This window comes from Dysidea avara, chromosome 3, assembly GCF_963678975.1.
Source record: "Dysidea avara chromosome 3, odDysAvar1.4, whole genome shotgun sequence".
Taxonomy (NCBI): Eukaryota; Metazoa; Porifera; class Demospongiae; order Dictyoceratida; family Dysideidae; genus Dysidea; species Dysidea avara.
Window position 1 is genome coordinate 37400257 of NC_089274.1, and position 14704 is coordinate 37414960.

At 40.8% G+C, this 14704-nt stretch overlaps 1 long non-coding RNA gene across 1 annotated transcript; it reads right to left on the reverse strand.

The window, feature by feature from the left end:
* Positions 1–3048: 3048 nt before the first annotated feature.
* Positions 3049–11601, reverse strand: LOC136251567 (uncharacterized). The gene is made up of 3 exons (XR_010699127.1): positions 11514–11601; positions 9312–9374; positions 3049–3129 (listed from the first exon to the last, which is right to left on the reverse strand). It is a non-coding gene; the product is annotated as an uncharacterized lncRNA (long non-coding RNA).
* Between the last annotated feature and the right edge of the window lie 3103 nt (positions 11602–14704).

The window sequence follows — 14704 nt, forward strand, 5'->3', positions numbered from 1 at the left end:
AGTTCAGATGCATGCTCAATAAAATTTAGTCAGTCTATTTGCAAAATATTTTTTGGAGGTCGAGCTGTCAAGGTCAAAGCACTTGAGGAATGAGTACGCTGTTGGAGAAGAAAGACTAATGGCCTACCGTCAGGGTTCCAATATCTGCCAGAATAAGTTTGCATGCCACTGTAGCCGCAAATTCAATACAATTATAGTGTCTAGCTAGTAGTCCAGGCTGACCTCCGTCCATCACAGCTGGATATCCATCACAATTGCCCGTTCAATGTACAACAGGTACCTGTATATCAACTTTTATCTTATCTTACACGGCCATTTCTGGAGCACGAAATTATTTGCTGTACAGAAAAATTCGCTGGTAAAATATTTTCGTGGCTTTAGCTGTCTGCGAAAATATAACACATCAAATATATTTTAGAAAATTTCCCGATTTACGGTATGTAGAAAGCTTTACAAGGTGGATAATCTAAAGTGCTATATTACCTTGAAGTAGAAAATATTAAATCAATGTAGTGCAATAAAGTATATACAATTGCTCACTTCTTCTACACAGGGTCTCACTACCACTCCAGCTCCCATCACTCTGACAGGTCCTAGTCTCACTACCAGTTAGCTCATAACCAGTGTTACATGTGAAACTACAAGTGTCCTCATAGGATGGAACTCCATCATCTCCCAGTGAACAAGCAATTGCTCCATTATTAGGTTCAGTGTGTGATGGACAAGCAGCTAGAAATATACAAAACCTCATTCACTCAATATCTTTAATCACTTAGTATTAGACACTCAACAATGACACGTACAAAGTTGCAAACGTTAGCAAAGTATCAAGGGGCATGTTGGTATTTCATGCAACCCAAGAAAGCTGGCGCACTACACCAAGATATATTAACAGGAAGAAAGAAACATCATGGGTAGTTTGATGATCCTTTAACCAAATTATTGAGCAGTGAAGCTACATAGCTATTCAGCAATGTACATGCCAAAGTTTGTTTCATTTGTTTCTTCTTATTAAGAAGTTTTTGGAGCCTAATTTTATATTTGCACACTTTGATACAAAATATGGTATAAAATTTTAATAAACATAGTTTTAATTACAAACTGATGTCATCTGATTAGTGCAACTGAATAATGGCTAAATATTGTGACCATATTTCTTTCATGCAACTATTTACCCTGGCCACTGATGACTATGTATACAACTTTGTAATACTATAATGTGCCCAGAACTTAATAAAATTGCCGTGTTCAATAAAGGAATGGCCTTAAAATTCAAAGGATCGATCCCCGTAGGTGGTCAAACACCTCCAACTTCTATTGCAGCACTTAAACTACTATGGAAAAATGCCCAAAAAAAATAAACAAACTTCCAAAAGAATAAATAAAACCATCCCATACTTTATCCCCCGCTTTACCACCAAGGTATGTTTCCCTTGATATGTTGACTCTCTTATTACATCCCGCCACAAAACAATCATTATAAATACTATTATACTTAGTCCCACTACTAATCCCTCTATTCGATTATAATGAAAATAATTACCGCCCCCAATACTGTAAAAAAAAAAACCCAAACCCCCCAACAAATGGCCAAGGACTTGGGTCTACTAAATGATATGGCCTATAATATTTCATTCCAAATTCTTCACAAAATATGATTTTAATACTGATTCCAAAATTAAACATAAATTTAATTGTGGAATCATTGAATCCAAAATGGATAATCTTTGATTGTCCATTTTGGATTCATAAATTGACACTTTGTATCAATTTATGAATCCCAAAAATGAATAGTTTTGAGATTCAATTAATGTAATTTTTTTTGCCAGCACAAACCAGCCGTCATATATTCCTTGGAATCAACTTCATACCTCTGAGTTGTACTATACTTGATGTATTCCTCAGCATAGAACACAAACTCAAGTTCAAAAATCTATTTTCACTTTATTGATCTTGTTGTTCGTGGCACTGTACAGAATTGTTTGTACTAGGAGTTCGTTTGACACCCAACATGTAAGGTTCTATACTCGATCCTAGTAACTAAATGGTGCCAGGACTGGTATAACTTGAGGCAACACATTATGTACATGTAATAGTTGTAACGCGGGCATGAGGGCTTTGCCTGATATGTATACCCGACTGCCAAGGGCAGAGGGCATACATATCAGGTAAAGCCCGAATGCCCTGTGTTACAGCTAATATGTAACACTTCTCAGGCTGATAGCCTGTACAGGGCGATCAATCACCCAAGCCAATGTGAGTGCAGCCACTGGATGTATTATATATGCATGCCTAAAATTTTCAATTAAGGGTCAGCAGCTATTACGTTCTGGTTACGTTAGGTTACGATGAACGGACATATCCTAGAGATATCACGGAGAATTTCACAGAGAATTTTGGTAATGTGAGTTTAATGTTTTAATCAGTGCTAATGAATCATTTATGGAAAAATTATGAAGTTCACTAAGGGCCTAGATAGGCAAGCTAGCTTGTAAAGTGGTTACTCCGTGCAGAGTGGTAGCTTCGTGATGGGGGTGTGTCCATATTCAAATACATGCGGAAACGATCAGTGAATAAGCTATAGCACTAGTCCTCACCGATTTTCAACTCATAGGATGGCAAGGATAACAAAACGTTCTCCATCTGAGTGGTTTTCATGGCAAAATCCAAGTTGTGCATCCTAATCACGTGAGTATTAATCGATTCCCACAATCGATTTCAGCCTCAATGTCTATATAATCACTGCCCAGTTGTAGCCCGGTTACATTTCATATGTAGCCCGGTTAGCTGGGCTACATACAAAATGTAGCCCGGGCGGCTCCTTTGATCTGAGGTGTGAAAGTGTTACTTACATACAATAATTAATACATATTCATATAAACATGTATTCATTGGAGATTAACAATTACGTAATTAATAGAACGATTACACATTACCCACCTCTTCTACACATGGCATCACTACCACTCCAGCTCCCATCACTCTGACAGGTCCTAGTGTCACTACCAGTTAGCTCATAACCTGTGTTACATGTGAAACTACAAATGTCTTCATAGGAAGGAACTCCATCATCTCCCAGTGAACAAGTCATCACTCCATTATTAGGATCAGTAAGTGGTGGGCAAGCAACTGCAAGTTCATACATGTACATATGTGAAACAATACAAAATATATAGTTGATGCTTTCATGGTCACATGTCACATTCACCATATAATTGCTACACTAGATTGACATTAACATTATTGTTGCCATTTCTTATTGGCTGCCATCATTGATTCCATACCTGTTAAGGATGCAACTTTTTTACAAGTTGGCTGTTTTTGTATATGCAAAAAACTATTTAGATTTTAGTGCACAAATGAATACCAGAATTGAGAATTTGAATGGTTGTATTAAAAACTGCTAATAATTAGTGATGCACCGATACCGATACTAGTATCGGTATCGGCCCTATTTTGGCGGTATCGGACTTGTATTGGTAAAGCTATAAATTCCCGATACCATCTAATACTTTAGATGACGTCATTTAATTACTTATCAAGATGGCGGCGTACATAGCGCATTGAACAGAGTTGAGCAAAAGCTGATATAAGCCATGAATTTATTAATATTAAAAGAAGCCAGCTACTAGCATTATTAGTACAGTGGAAACTGAAGTAAGCCACGAAATAAGATTCATTGAAGTCATAAACTATTATCTTTGCATAATTGATAGCCACAAAACCAGCAAACTGCAGTTGATGGGATTAGCAAATGAGTTTAGTAAGCTAAATCACATGTATTTTCTAGCAGTGAATTAGCAAGAAAATAAGCTCCCACATGAATATGGTAGTAGTGTCATGTGATGCATGGTATAAATAATGCTGTGTGGTGTGTATTAATTCACTCTAGGCCACGTGTGTGAACAGGTTGGCTGCGTTATTTATCACAATCCAAGATGGTGGAATAAAAGATCGACCTTCTTATGGAGAAGCTCAGTCAAAACCAGCAGGAGATGGACGCGAAGCTAACTTCAGCTATCGCCAAAGTAAAGCAAGAGGTGACGTCCGCGCAACTTGCACAAAAAAGGACAGCACAGGAGCTATCGCAGAAAATCTCAGGACCGTCTTACCAGTTCCGGTGAAGGGAAATGAGATGCAGTTCAAGTTCAACCAGGAGGTTGAAGAATCCATCGAGTCCACGAAGAAGGAGCTGGAGAAGATGGCACCCTCTGATTCCGGAGAGAGGGCCACACTGTCAAGGGCAACAGATTTGTTAGAGGAAGGTGCGTCTGCTCTGAAAACGCGGCAGAAGCACATTAAAGTGGCGGACCGCTCCAGATTCGGCTGGGGTACCGTCTGCCATTATCAGAGCGATCCCCTAGCGGACAATGAGGATGATGAGAAGCAGCTTCACCGCTCAGAAAAGGAGGCTGAGCATGAATTCAGAGAGTTTGAAGAGGCCAGCAAACGACGGCGAGGTGGTGGAAGAGGAGGCTGGAGACGGTGGCCTTACCCATATTCATTCCGGGATCCCCAGTGGGATACTGCTGGGCCCAGTTCAAGAACAGGCACAGCACCTACACCACCTCAGCCATTGATGTCCCTCACACCTCAGAGGCAGATCAGGCCAAAAGTCCTGGGGCCTTGTTTTACATGTGGGGCTTTTGGGCACCTAGCAGCAAGCTGCCCCCTTAAGGGAAAACAGTATCCTTTTGGTCAGCCTGTGGTAAGCAGTGCTGAAGTCACAAGTGTCATATCTGAGTATAGTGAATTAAGCATGTGTGTACAAGGTGTTGATAGTGGTACTGCTGAATCATGTGTGCCGTTACAATGTGTAAACGATTCTCAAAGCATGGTTGATGTTTGGGATACCTCTGAAGTAGTTGACACCTATCTCCCTGATGGCCTGTTAGTTGACATGGCAAGAATATGGGAGGCTGAAGTGCCTTCAAATTTTGAACCAAATCTCAGATGTCCAAGGAAGGCTCAAACAAAAAATACAGTTTTGGCAAGAGGTCCTGCATGCCCCCCTCCCGTCCTGGACTGTATAGAGAATGGTTACCGTTTGCCGTTAAAGTTTGTTCCCTCTCCTTATTCCCAACCTAACCACCAATCTTCACAGTTGCACGGTGAGTTTGTAAATGAGGCAGTAAAGAGTTTGATTTTGAACCGCTGTGTGATGAAAGTTCAGAGTAAGCCTGAGGTGTGTAGCCCATTGTCAGTTGTGGGTAATCCAGAAGTTAAACTACGCCTGCATGGTGCTTAACTTGAGGCACCTGAATCAGTTTTTGCATGTCCAAAGTTTTAAGTATGAAGACCTGCGCATAGCAGCACTGATGTTTGAACAAGGTGAGTACCTATTTAAATTTGATCTCAAGTCTGGGTACCACCATGTGGATATTTGGCCCGAACACTGCAAATATCTGGGGTTCCATTGGGATTTGCATGGCGTAGAGAATCATTATGTCTTCAAAGTCCTTCCCTTTTGGGTTGGCCACGGCCTGTTATCTATTCACAAAATTAATGAGACCATTAGTGAGGTACTGGCGTGGCAGAGGCCTAAAAGCTATTATTTACTTGGATGATGGAATTGTAGCAGCAAAAGGAAGAGCTGAGGCAACAGTCATAAGTGCAAAAGTTAAACAGGACCTAGAATCAGCTGGGATTATTGTTAATGTAGAGAAGTGTGTTTGGGAGCCATCCTGTAAAACAGAATGGCTTGGGTTTTACATCGATTTGGCCCTTGGTGAGTTTTCGGTACCAGCTGAAAAGATTTCTACTCTTAAAGCTAAGCTGTCTGAAGCCAAATAAAAGAGACTCCTCCCAGCAAAGCAATTGGCCAGTATAATTGGCTACATCACTTCAATGTCCCTTGCCTTAGGTTCGGTTGCCAGACTGATGACCAGAAGCTTGTATGCCGCCCTAAACAGCAGTCGCTTGGTGTCACCGAGTAAATTTAACAGATGAAGCCTTACAAGAGATAGAATTCTGGTTCACTGAAATTTCAAACTTTAATGGGCAACAAATTTGGCCAAAACCATCAGCAGTCAGGGTTGTAAACTCAGATGCAAGTTCAACAGGCTATGGTGGGTATGTAGTGGAGCATGGAAATTTAGTTGCTAATGGCCAGTGGTCCTCAGGGGATGCAGATAAGAGCTCAACATGGTGGGAATTGCAAGCAGTGAGGCTTGTGTTAGATGCCTTTCAGAAAAAGCTAATGAATGAACGGATTCGCTGGTTTTCCGATAACCAGAATGTAGTAAGAATAGTCCAATATGGAAGTAGGCAGGCTGCTCTCCAATCAGAAGCCCTGTGTATATTTGTAACCTGTTTAAGAAACAACATCAGGATTGAGCCAGAGTGGATTCCAAGGAGGGAGAAGATTCCAAGGAGGGAGAACGAGCTGGCCGATTACTACAGCCGTATAATAGACTATGATGACTACATGTTAAACTAAAGGTTTTTCAGTGGTTAGACACCCTTTATGGTCCCCACATGGTGGATAGGTTTGCTAATCATGTAAATGCCCAGTTAGAAAGATTCAACTCAAGGTTCTGGGTCCCTGGCACAGATTCAGTGGACACGTTCACTTGTGACTGGGCTAAGGACAACAATTAGTGGTTTCCACCTATCTACCTAATCCCCTGAGTTATCAGACATGCCCAAAACTGCGGTGCGAAGGGTACTTTGTTAGTTCCTCAGTGGATGTCATCCCCTTTCTGGCCTTTAATCTTTCCAAATGGGGTGGACCCAGCAGAGTTTGTGGTGGAGCACTTGATGCTGCCTAATAGTCCAGACTTAATTTTACCAGGCTGTGTAGGTACTAGCCTATTTAAAGGTCTTCCAAATACACCAGTATTAGCCCTTAGGTTAGAGTTCCACAAAAGTGACTAGAAAACACAGAATGGGTAAATAGTAAAAGTAAATGGTCACAGCGTGAGGCTGGTATGTATGACCAACATGCCCTGATGAGGTTTGCTATGTCAGATATTGTCTAACTTGATAAAGTAAATTATATGGTTGCTAAGTCCTAATGTGGAATGATTTTTGGTCACAGCTGAAGCTGGTATGTATGACCACCTAGTCCTACTTACCCTGGTCACAGCAAGGGGCTACTAGTTATGTCCTGTGTGTAAGATGGATGCAGGTTCCCAATTAACTGGGGTCACAGCAAGAAGCTGGTATGTATGACCCATAAGTACACCAGTCAGTTAATGTGACAGCAAAAAGCTGGAGTATGACCCAAAGGTGTAGACCCCCCTTACCTCCCACCGCCTGATGGTCACAGCAAGAGGGAACCATAACCCATAATTGGTACTAAGTATGAGTTTCCCATTCGAAAAAAGAATTAGCCTGTTAGGTATGACCAATAAGGACACTCCATTATCCTTGGCCACAGCAAAGAGGCTGGTGGGTATGACCTGTAAGGGTATGACTGTCGGCCACGGCTGGAGGCTAATATGTGTTATGTTGTATGCCCTAACCTAAGTGTGTGCAGTTAGTGATGCAAGCATCATAGCTACATAAGAGATATTAATTATTTTCTTTTTAATTTCCTCATTGTTTACTGCTATACTGTTACAGATGTCTTTAAGCAAGGAAGTTGGAAGCTACTAGATGAGCTGACACATCCCAATTTGAAGGACCTGGCCAGTAAGCTGCCTAATACCATCCTCCATAGCAGGGCAGACAGCACGGTCAAGAAGTACCTTGGTGCTTTCAGGAGGTGGAAGAGATGGGCGGCTTCTTACAAACTCTCACTGATCCCAGCTAGACCGCATGAGTTCGTTTTATATCTCCAACACCTGGGAGAGGAGACCAAATCTAAGTCTGCTGTGGAGGAGGCTTGCAATGCACTGTCGTGGGTGCACTCATGCGCGAGTTTGATTACCCCCTCATCCCACCCTTTAGTAAGAGCTACACTAGGAGGGCTTCAACACAAACTGGCAAAGCCTGTTGTGAAGAAGGAGCCAATGACAGTGGATATGTTGGAGGCAATAGTTGCAGATGCAAATGGCTCTGGCATCCTCTCAGATCTAAGGCTGGCGACTGCTTGCTTACTTGGGTTTGCGGGTTTCTTCCGCTTTTAGGAGATAGTGGATTTAAGGGCATGTGACTGCACAATTGAAGGTAAAATGTTAAAAGTCTACATTGCCTCAAGCAAGAACGACCAGCTTCGTCAATGGGATTAAGTGCTGATAGCCAGGACCAGATCTAGCACATGCCCTGTAGCTATGCTGGAGCGCTATACTGAAAAGACAGGTATAAGATGTAACGACCAGTGCTTCCTATTCCGTACAATTCAAAACACGAAGAATGGTGAGGTACTCAGACAGTCTAGTAAGATAAGTTATACCTGCATGAGTGACCTGTACAACAAGAAGCTAACCAGCTTAGGATTCTCAGCAGTAGAATTTGGACTCCACAGTTTGAGATCGGGAGGAGCTACTACTGCTGCCAATTCAGGAGTCCCAGATAGGCTGTTTAAGAGGCATGGAAGGTGGAAATCAGAAAATGCCAAAGATGGTTACGTCAAGGACAGTATAGAAAGCAGGCTGCAGGTCTCCAGGAAGTTGGGACTGTATCTTATTATCTACAGCTTTCTTTGTAGCTCTAAGTTGTCACAAAAATAGCCAACCAGCAGTGGTGGCACAAACCCTATGTGTTAATTGGTATGGGTAGTAATGTAAAGCATGCATCAAGTGTAAGCGTAGTAGTATGGTGTGGGAGGTGTATTTTCTAGCGTTTCAACGCAGTGAATTAGCAAGAAAATAAGCTCTCACGTGAATATGGTAGTAGTGTCACGTGATGCATGGTATAAATAATGCTGTGTGGTGTGTATTAATTCACTCTAGGCCACGTGTGTGAACAGGTTGGATCCCTTCCCCCCACCCATTGAATTTTCCTTAGCTGTGGTCTCAGATAGATGTGGCATCTATAATTGGTGGCAGTTGTGTGACAATTGAATTTTATGCATACACAGCAGAGTGAGCAGTTTTTGTTTTTTTTTCCTGAGTGGTTAAAAAAAAAAAAAAGCCACCAGGTTTTAGAATAGGTATTGTCCCACCACTGAAGCCTGAAGATCCTGTATCAAGTACCTTAGTAATAGAGAAGTCAAACTCTGAGCTATGCTACTAAAGCACACTGATGGTACGTGTGTTTCACAATCATATAAGAAATTAGTGCATACATGTCTTCATGATTTATAAGAAGAGCAGTTATAGCTCAGTAATAGGGTCACCAGCATCACAAGAGATAGTTGGAGATAAAAACCTGTTTCAAGCCTGCAAGTCCAGTCCACAAAACACATTATATACCAATATTCTCACCTGAAAATGTCACACTATATATCAACACTATCACGATATAGATGAGCTCCATATCTGTAGCACCTGTAATGTGTACATGTCCATGTAATGGAAGTGATAATGAAACAGCATAATAGATAATAGGGATACATTAATGCTACAGTGTACAGCAGATTATAAGCTATACAAATCTTGTTTTAGACTTTGCGATTTTTTCATTGTACCTCTGTTGTAATCGTCAAAGAACAACAGTACAGTATCTATCCAAACTTAACTATAGATATTAACATAATATAAGTGTAGAAGTCTACAAGGGTACATTGTCAACTTGATAACTATGCAGCAGATATTTTGAACAAGCTATAATGACACTGACTACACTAAAATTCAATCATGTGATAAATAATGCAAATTGCACTTTGCCACTAATGAGCAAGTTGACCTATAGATTTATTTAAACATGCTATGTACTCATCAATAACACCAATGCATGACCCTTCACAGCTGCAGGATGTAAGCATCAAGGCTGAAGACCTGCATACTAACCTGTTACCACAGGTATGTCCTTATAAGTATAAGGCAGCTTGGAGTTGGAGAAAAATTTCTACTACACTTGATTTACATATATACTATACAGTGGAATCTCAGTTAACCGGACCTCACTTATCCAGATTCTCGGTTAACCGACCTATGGAAATGACTGCTCTATTAGAGTAGTGACTGTTTTATTATGGTAGTTGAAATACTGTTTCTAAAAAATTTCTTTATGCTATTATAAGGTTATTTATGCACAGTACAAACTTTTCGGACTTATGGACCACCCCTGGTCCCAAGGGGTTTCAGATAACAGAGGTTCCACTGTAATTCCAGTGTTAGTCTCTACCACAGTAGTTTAGGCACTTGTATATAGCTAGGTAGTGGAACAATAATGTATAGCACTTACACTACTGCCCCTTGTTCGTATACATGATAGGGTAATAAAATCAAGCAGTGTTTAATTTTAAAGAAATATCAGTTGTCAAATCCTCTCTAAGGAACCTACCCAAAGAATCAGTGGTGAAGCATTGTTACAGGAGTGATTGTAGGGCTATAAGGACACATAAGCTGATCAAAGTATTAGTTCCTCATCCACCATAATTTAATTCAGATGTTCAATTCACTTTTATATTAACCAGACAGCTGAATTAGATATCTCACATGACTCAGAATGCAACTTTTCTAACTAGCCACTAACTAGAAAGGCTGCACAGTCAACCATACATGGGCATCAAATTTTGCAAGAAAATGGTAAAGAGGGCAGGGATGAGAAATTGATAAATAAGGTCATGTTATTTCATGTGAACTAATTTGTAAACTGATCACCACCAGGCCAAAACAAATGGGATTCCCATGCAAATTATTAGTCAGGCTCCAGCCGGATAAGTTTCACCATGAGAAATATTAGTTAACAGCTAAGACAAAACCATAAATGGGCAGTCCATTTCCTGCTCTTTGTTCCCAACTTGCAATACATTAATTGGTTGATGGCTGTTTGAAACAATTCATTCAGCATGTGCAAGTAAAACAGGACTAAATTGGTTAGACTGAATGCAAACTGTACTGTGTAATGCACCTATCAATGTAATGCCCAACTACCACTAATACAGGCTGAGGGTGGGGGAAGGTTGGGAATGGTGGGGGAATTGATCGCTAAATTTCCCCGACATAGTGGGGATTCGTCTTCACTAAAGAAATTCACTCAGACAGCAAAGGTGTGTGCTTTCAGTATAGGAAGGAGTGTCTCGAGTGCTAGCTATTACTTTAATACTAGAATCCACTCGAACTAACTCATCACTAGACTAACGCCAACGACCGAACAAATCCCCTCCTAGCCCCAGTATTCCCGGGGGTTGTAGGTCGAGACTTGGTCGGGGTTTACATCGCTAGTACTTCCCCAGTAGGTGGGGAATTGTAATTTTCAGTGATGCAAATCTCCACCTCAGCCCGTATTAGTGGTAGTCGGGGATTACATTGATAGGTGCATAACCACGGGAAAAAACAGCGTTCACCTCGGCGTTGTAACTTGGATACACCGCTATTGTGTAGCAGCATAGATATATACGTAACATGGTAGCAGCCATTCGCGCCTTTTTTTTACATGCAGGAAGTGTGGAATAAGCTCGCTGACTTTGCACACACAAACACGCACGCACAAAAACATAGAATAGAACATCACATGTTTACCTTTTACTCAACCATGTAAGTCTCCTTCGTTCACTTCGGTGTCCAAACTAACACAGCAAGCGCCAAGGGAAACACAGTCTGAGGAAAACAGGTGCAGGTTGCCACGAGATCACGTTTGCTGCCTCATGTTGCCACGGTTACGATAAATAATAGATTGTTTGAACAGGCCCAGATGGTAGCTCAAAGAGATTCCTCCTCGCAACCCGCGACCCGAGCACAATTTGACTGGCCTTTGATTGACGAAGGATTGTTTTCAATGATCTTCCCGCTCCGGGAGGCTCTCAACAGCGACGCGATCCTTGTTTGAGCAGGCAGCTCGCATTGCTGTGTCCTGTTCTTACAGAATTTTTAATTCTAGAGCCTCCCCAGGTTGGGATCTTTTAGACCACCTTAGGTAAACTTTAAGTATTACATATATGTAGATATAGTTGTTTTTTTTGTGTGTGTGTGTGTATTGTAATTTAATTTACCTTTAGTTAATGTAAGTCTTGCCAGGGCTCCTGTACTGATCCATCAGCAAATGGTACCCCTGTGTCTAGGCCCCTGTATGCTTGTAATGTATATTTTGTCTTAATCATTAAGACGTTTATTCTCTCTCTACACTATCTGTCCAACGTAAACTAAAAGACTCAGTATCATTAGAATCAAGTTGTAGGACCTAGAATCAGTGGAATAGATAGATTGTTACTTGGATGCAACCCAGGTCAATTTTCCTTTATTTTACGTGCTGCCTCTGACACTCTTCCAACAGCAGTTAATTTACAACGTTGGCACATTCAATGTAGTGCAAAGTGTACTTTGTGTGGTAGTGGTCAGCCTACAACAGCTCATGTATTGGGTGGCTGTCCCAGTCACGGCTTTGTCACAGGGTTGCTTTAAATACCATCACAATAATCGGATCTTGCATTGTTTGGCCACAGAACTGTCCAAGTGTTTCACAGGATCATCTGTGATATCAATATAATATTATGCTGATTTACCTGGAATGCGGGCAAGTGACTGTCCCCAATCAATAATTCCTCCTTCCTTACTTATTGCACCATATCGGCCTGATCTAGTTATTTTCAACTAGAGTAACAACTCAGTGGCTATGCCGGCTGGAGCTAACTTGTCCATTGGACTCAGTTCAAAACCTTGAGTCTGCAATGGAACATAAACAAGGGGAAAAGGAATACCAAGAAAAACAGCCTGAGTTTGATCGACTGGGAGTTTGCTGTTTTTTACAGCACAATTGAGCTAGCTAAGTGCATTAGGTCACTACCTATCACCTTCTTTGTCATCCCTTCAAAACTGTATTAATTTTGTTGCACCACGATATCCAAGTCAAGCTTCAGGAGAATTTTTGACTTGGCAGCTTCAATATCTATCTCCGCTTCCAGAAGCCTTTTGGATAAGGATTGCTCTGAATGAACCCTTGAATGTTGACACTTGATTAATTATACGTATATAATATTATATTTTTGTAATTTTCCTTGCCAGACCCACTCTTGGGACATAGTCCCATGAGTGGCAGTGTGTCCCCCAGGACTCACCTCACATTATTGCTGTTGTAACACTCAATTTTCATCAATAGAACGATGGTCTTTCCTGATTATGGACTTTATCCACAATGACGTCACAAACTCAAACTATTTATTGCTATCAGAGAATCTCAGCTATACATTTGCTTTATTGAAAATTGGCATTTACGAAGATGCTCACATTTGTTGCTTAGAGGTTGATATCTCCTTCCCTAGCTGAAATATGATCGATCAAAACAATTTCTCTATAGGTACCTGTACATTAATCCCCTAAATAATGCAGCCTCGAACGCGTTTGCTCAGCTGGCCGCCTTTCCTGTATAGATACAGCAATGCTATGAACAAAGGAAAGGCAGCCAAACTCAAACTATTTTATTGCTATCAGAGAATCTATACCCTTTGCTTTATTTAAAATCAATTTGAGTGGCATTTGAAGATGCTCACAGAACTTAAAACCTAGCTAGCAGCATCACATAGTTATAATTAATACTTTAACAATAATAATGTAGCTAGGGGGGCTATTATCATAATTTTACAACTTGCGTACCTCACACATAGTTGCACCATGATATCATTGGAGTAGTGCACAATATAAATCACAATAAAACAATAAGAAGTGTTATATCACAGTAGGGATATAACACACTTCTTATTGTTTTACTGTGATTTAATATCGTGCACTACTCCAGCTTGTTTCAGTACTTTTTATCGATGTGCTATAGTCCCTATTCTATAGTTGAAAACTTTTTTTTGTACTTGTAGATATAATTGCAGCATCAAAGTCATCACTATTGCCTTTCCACATGACTTAAATTATAAAAAGCTAGCTAAAAATATTATACCTTGCAATTGGATGACATTCATTATTCTAGGAAGAAGGAAACTAGCCATGACCTGCAGCTGGTGATGTCTTCCACTGCAAAGTCATACCGGTGGCCAAACTTTAACGCCCTAGATGTGTAATGCATGGCTTTCTTGCGCTTGTGCACATACTTATATATATGTTTACCATAATTCACTTTATTTCGTGCAAAATATTTTCGTGATAAAATTTTTCATGTAAAACATTTTCATATGATTTACATGAATGACTGCTCTATTAGAGTAGTTCTATCTTGTGTATAAAAAATCATGTAAGAAAGTTCAAAGTTGCTAAATTGCCTACAGAATTTTACTATAAAGTGTATTATGTAGTAGAGCTCCACAGGTTCTAGGATTCCAGAAGTTCCAGGGTTCCACAGGTTCTAGGGTTCCACAGGTTCCAGGGTTCCACAGGTTCTAGGGTTCCACAGGTTCCAGAGGTTCCAGGGTTCCACAGGCTCCAGGGTTCCAGAGGTTCCACAGGTTCCAGGGTTCCACAGGTTCCAGAGATCCACAGGTTCCAGGGTTCCAGAGGTTCCAGGGTTCCACAGGTTCTAGGGTTCCAGAGGTTCCAGGGTTCCACAGGCTCCAGAGGTTCCACAGGTTCCAGGGTTCCACAGGCTCCAGGGTTCCAGAGGTTCCACAGGTTCCAGGGTTCCACAGGTTCCAAAGGTTCCACAGGTTCCAGAAGTTCCAGGGTTCCACAGGTTCCAGATTGAATTACTTTAATAGAGCAGTCATTCACGTAAATCATATGAAAATAACGAAAATTTTCATCATAAAAATTTTTGCACGAAAATAAAGCAAATT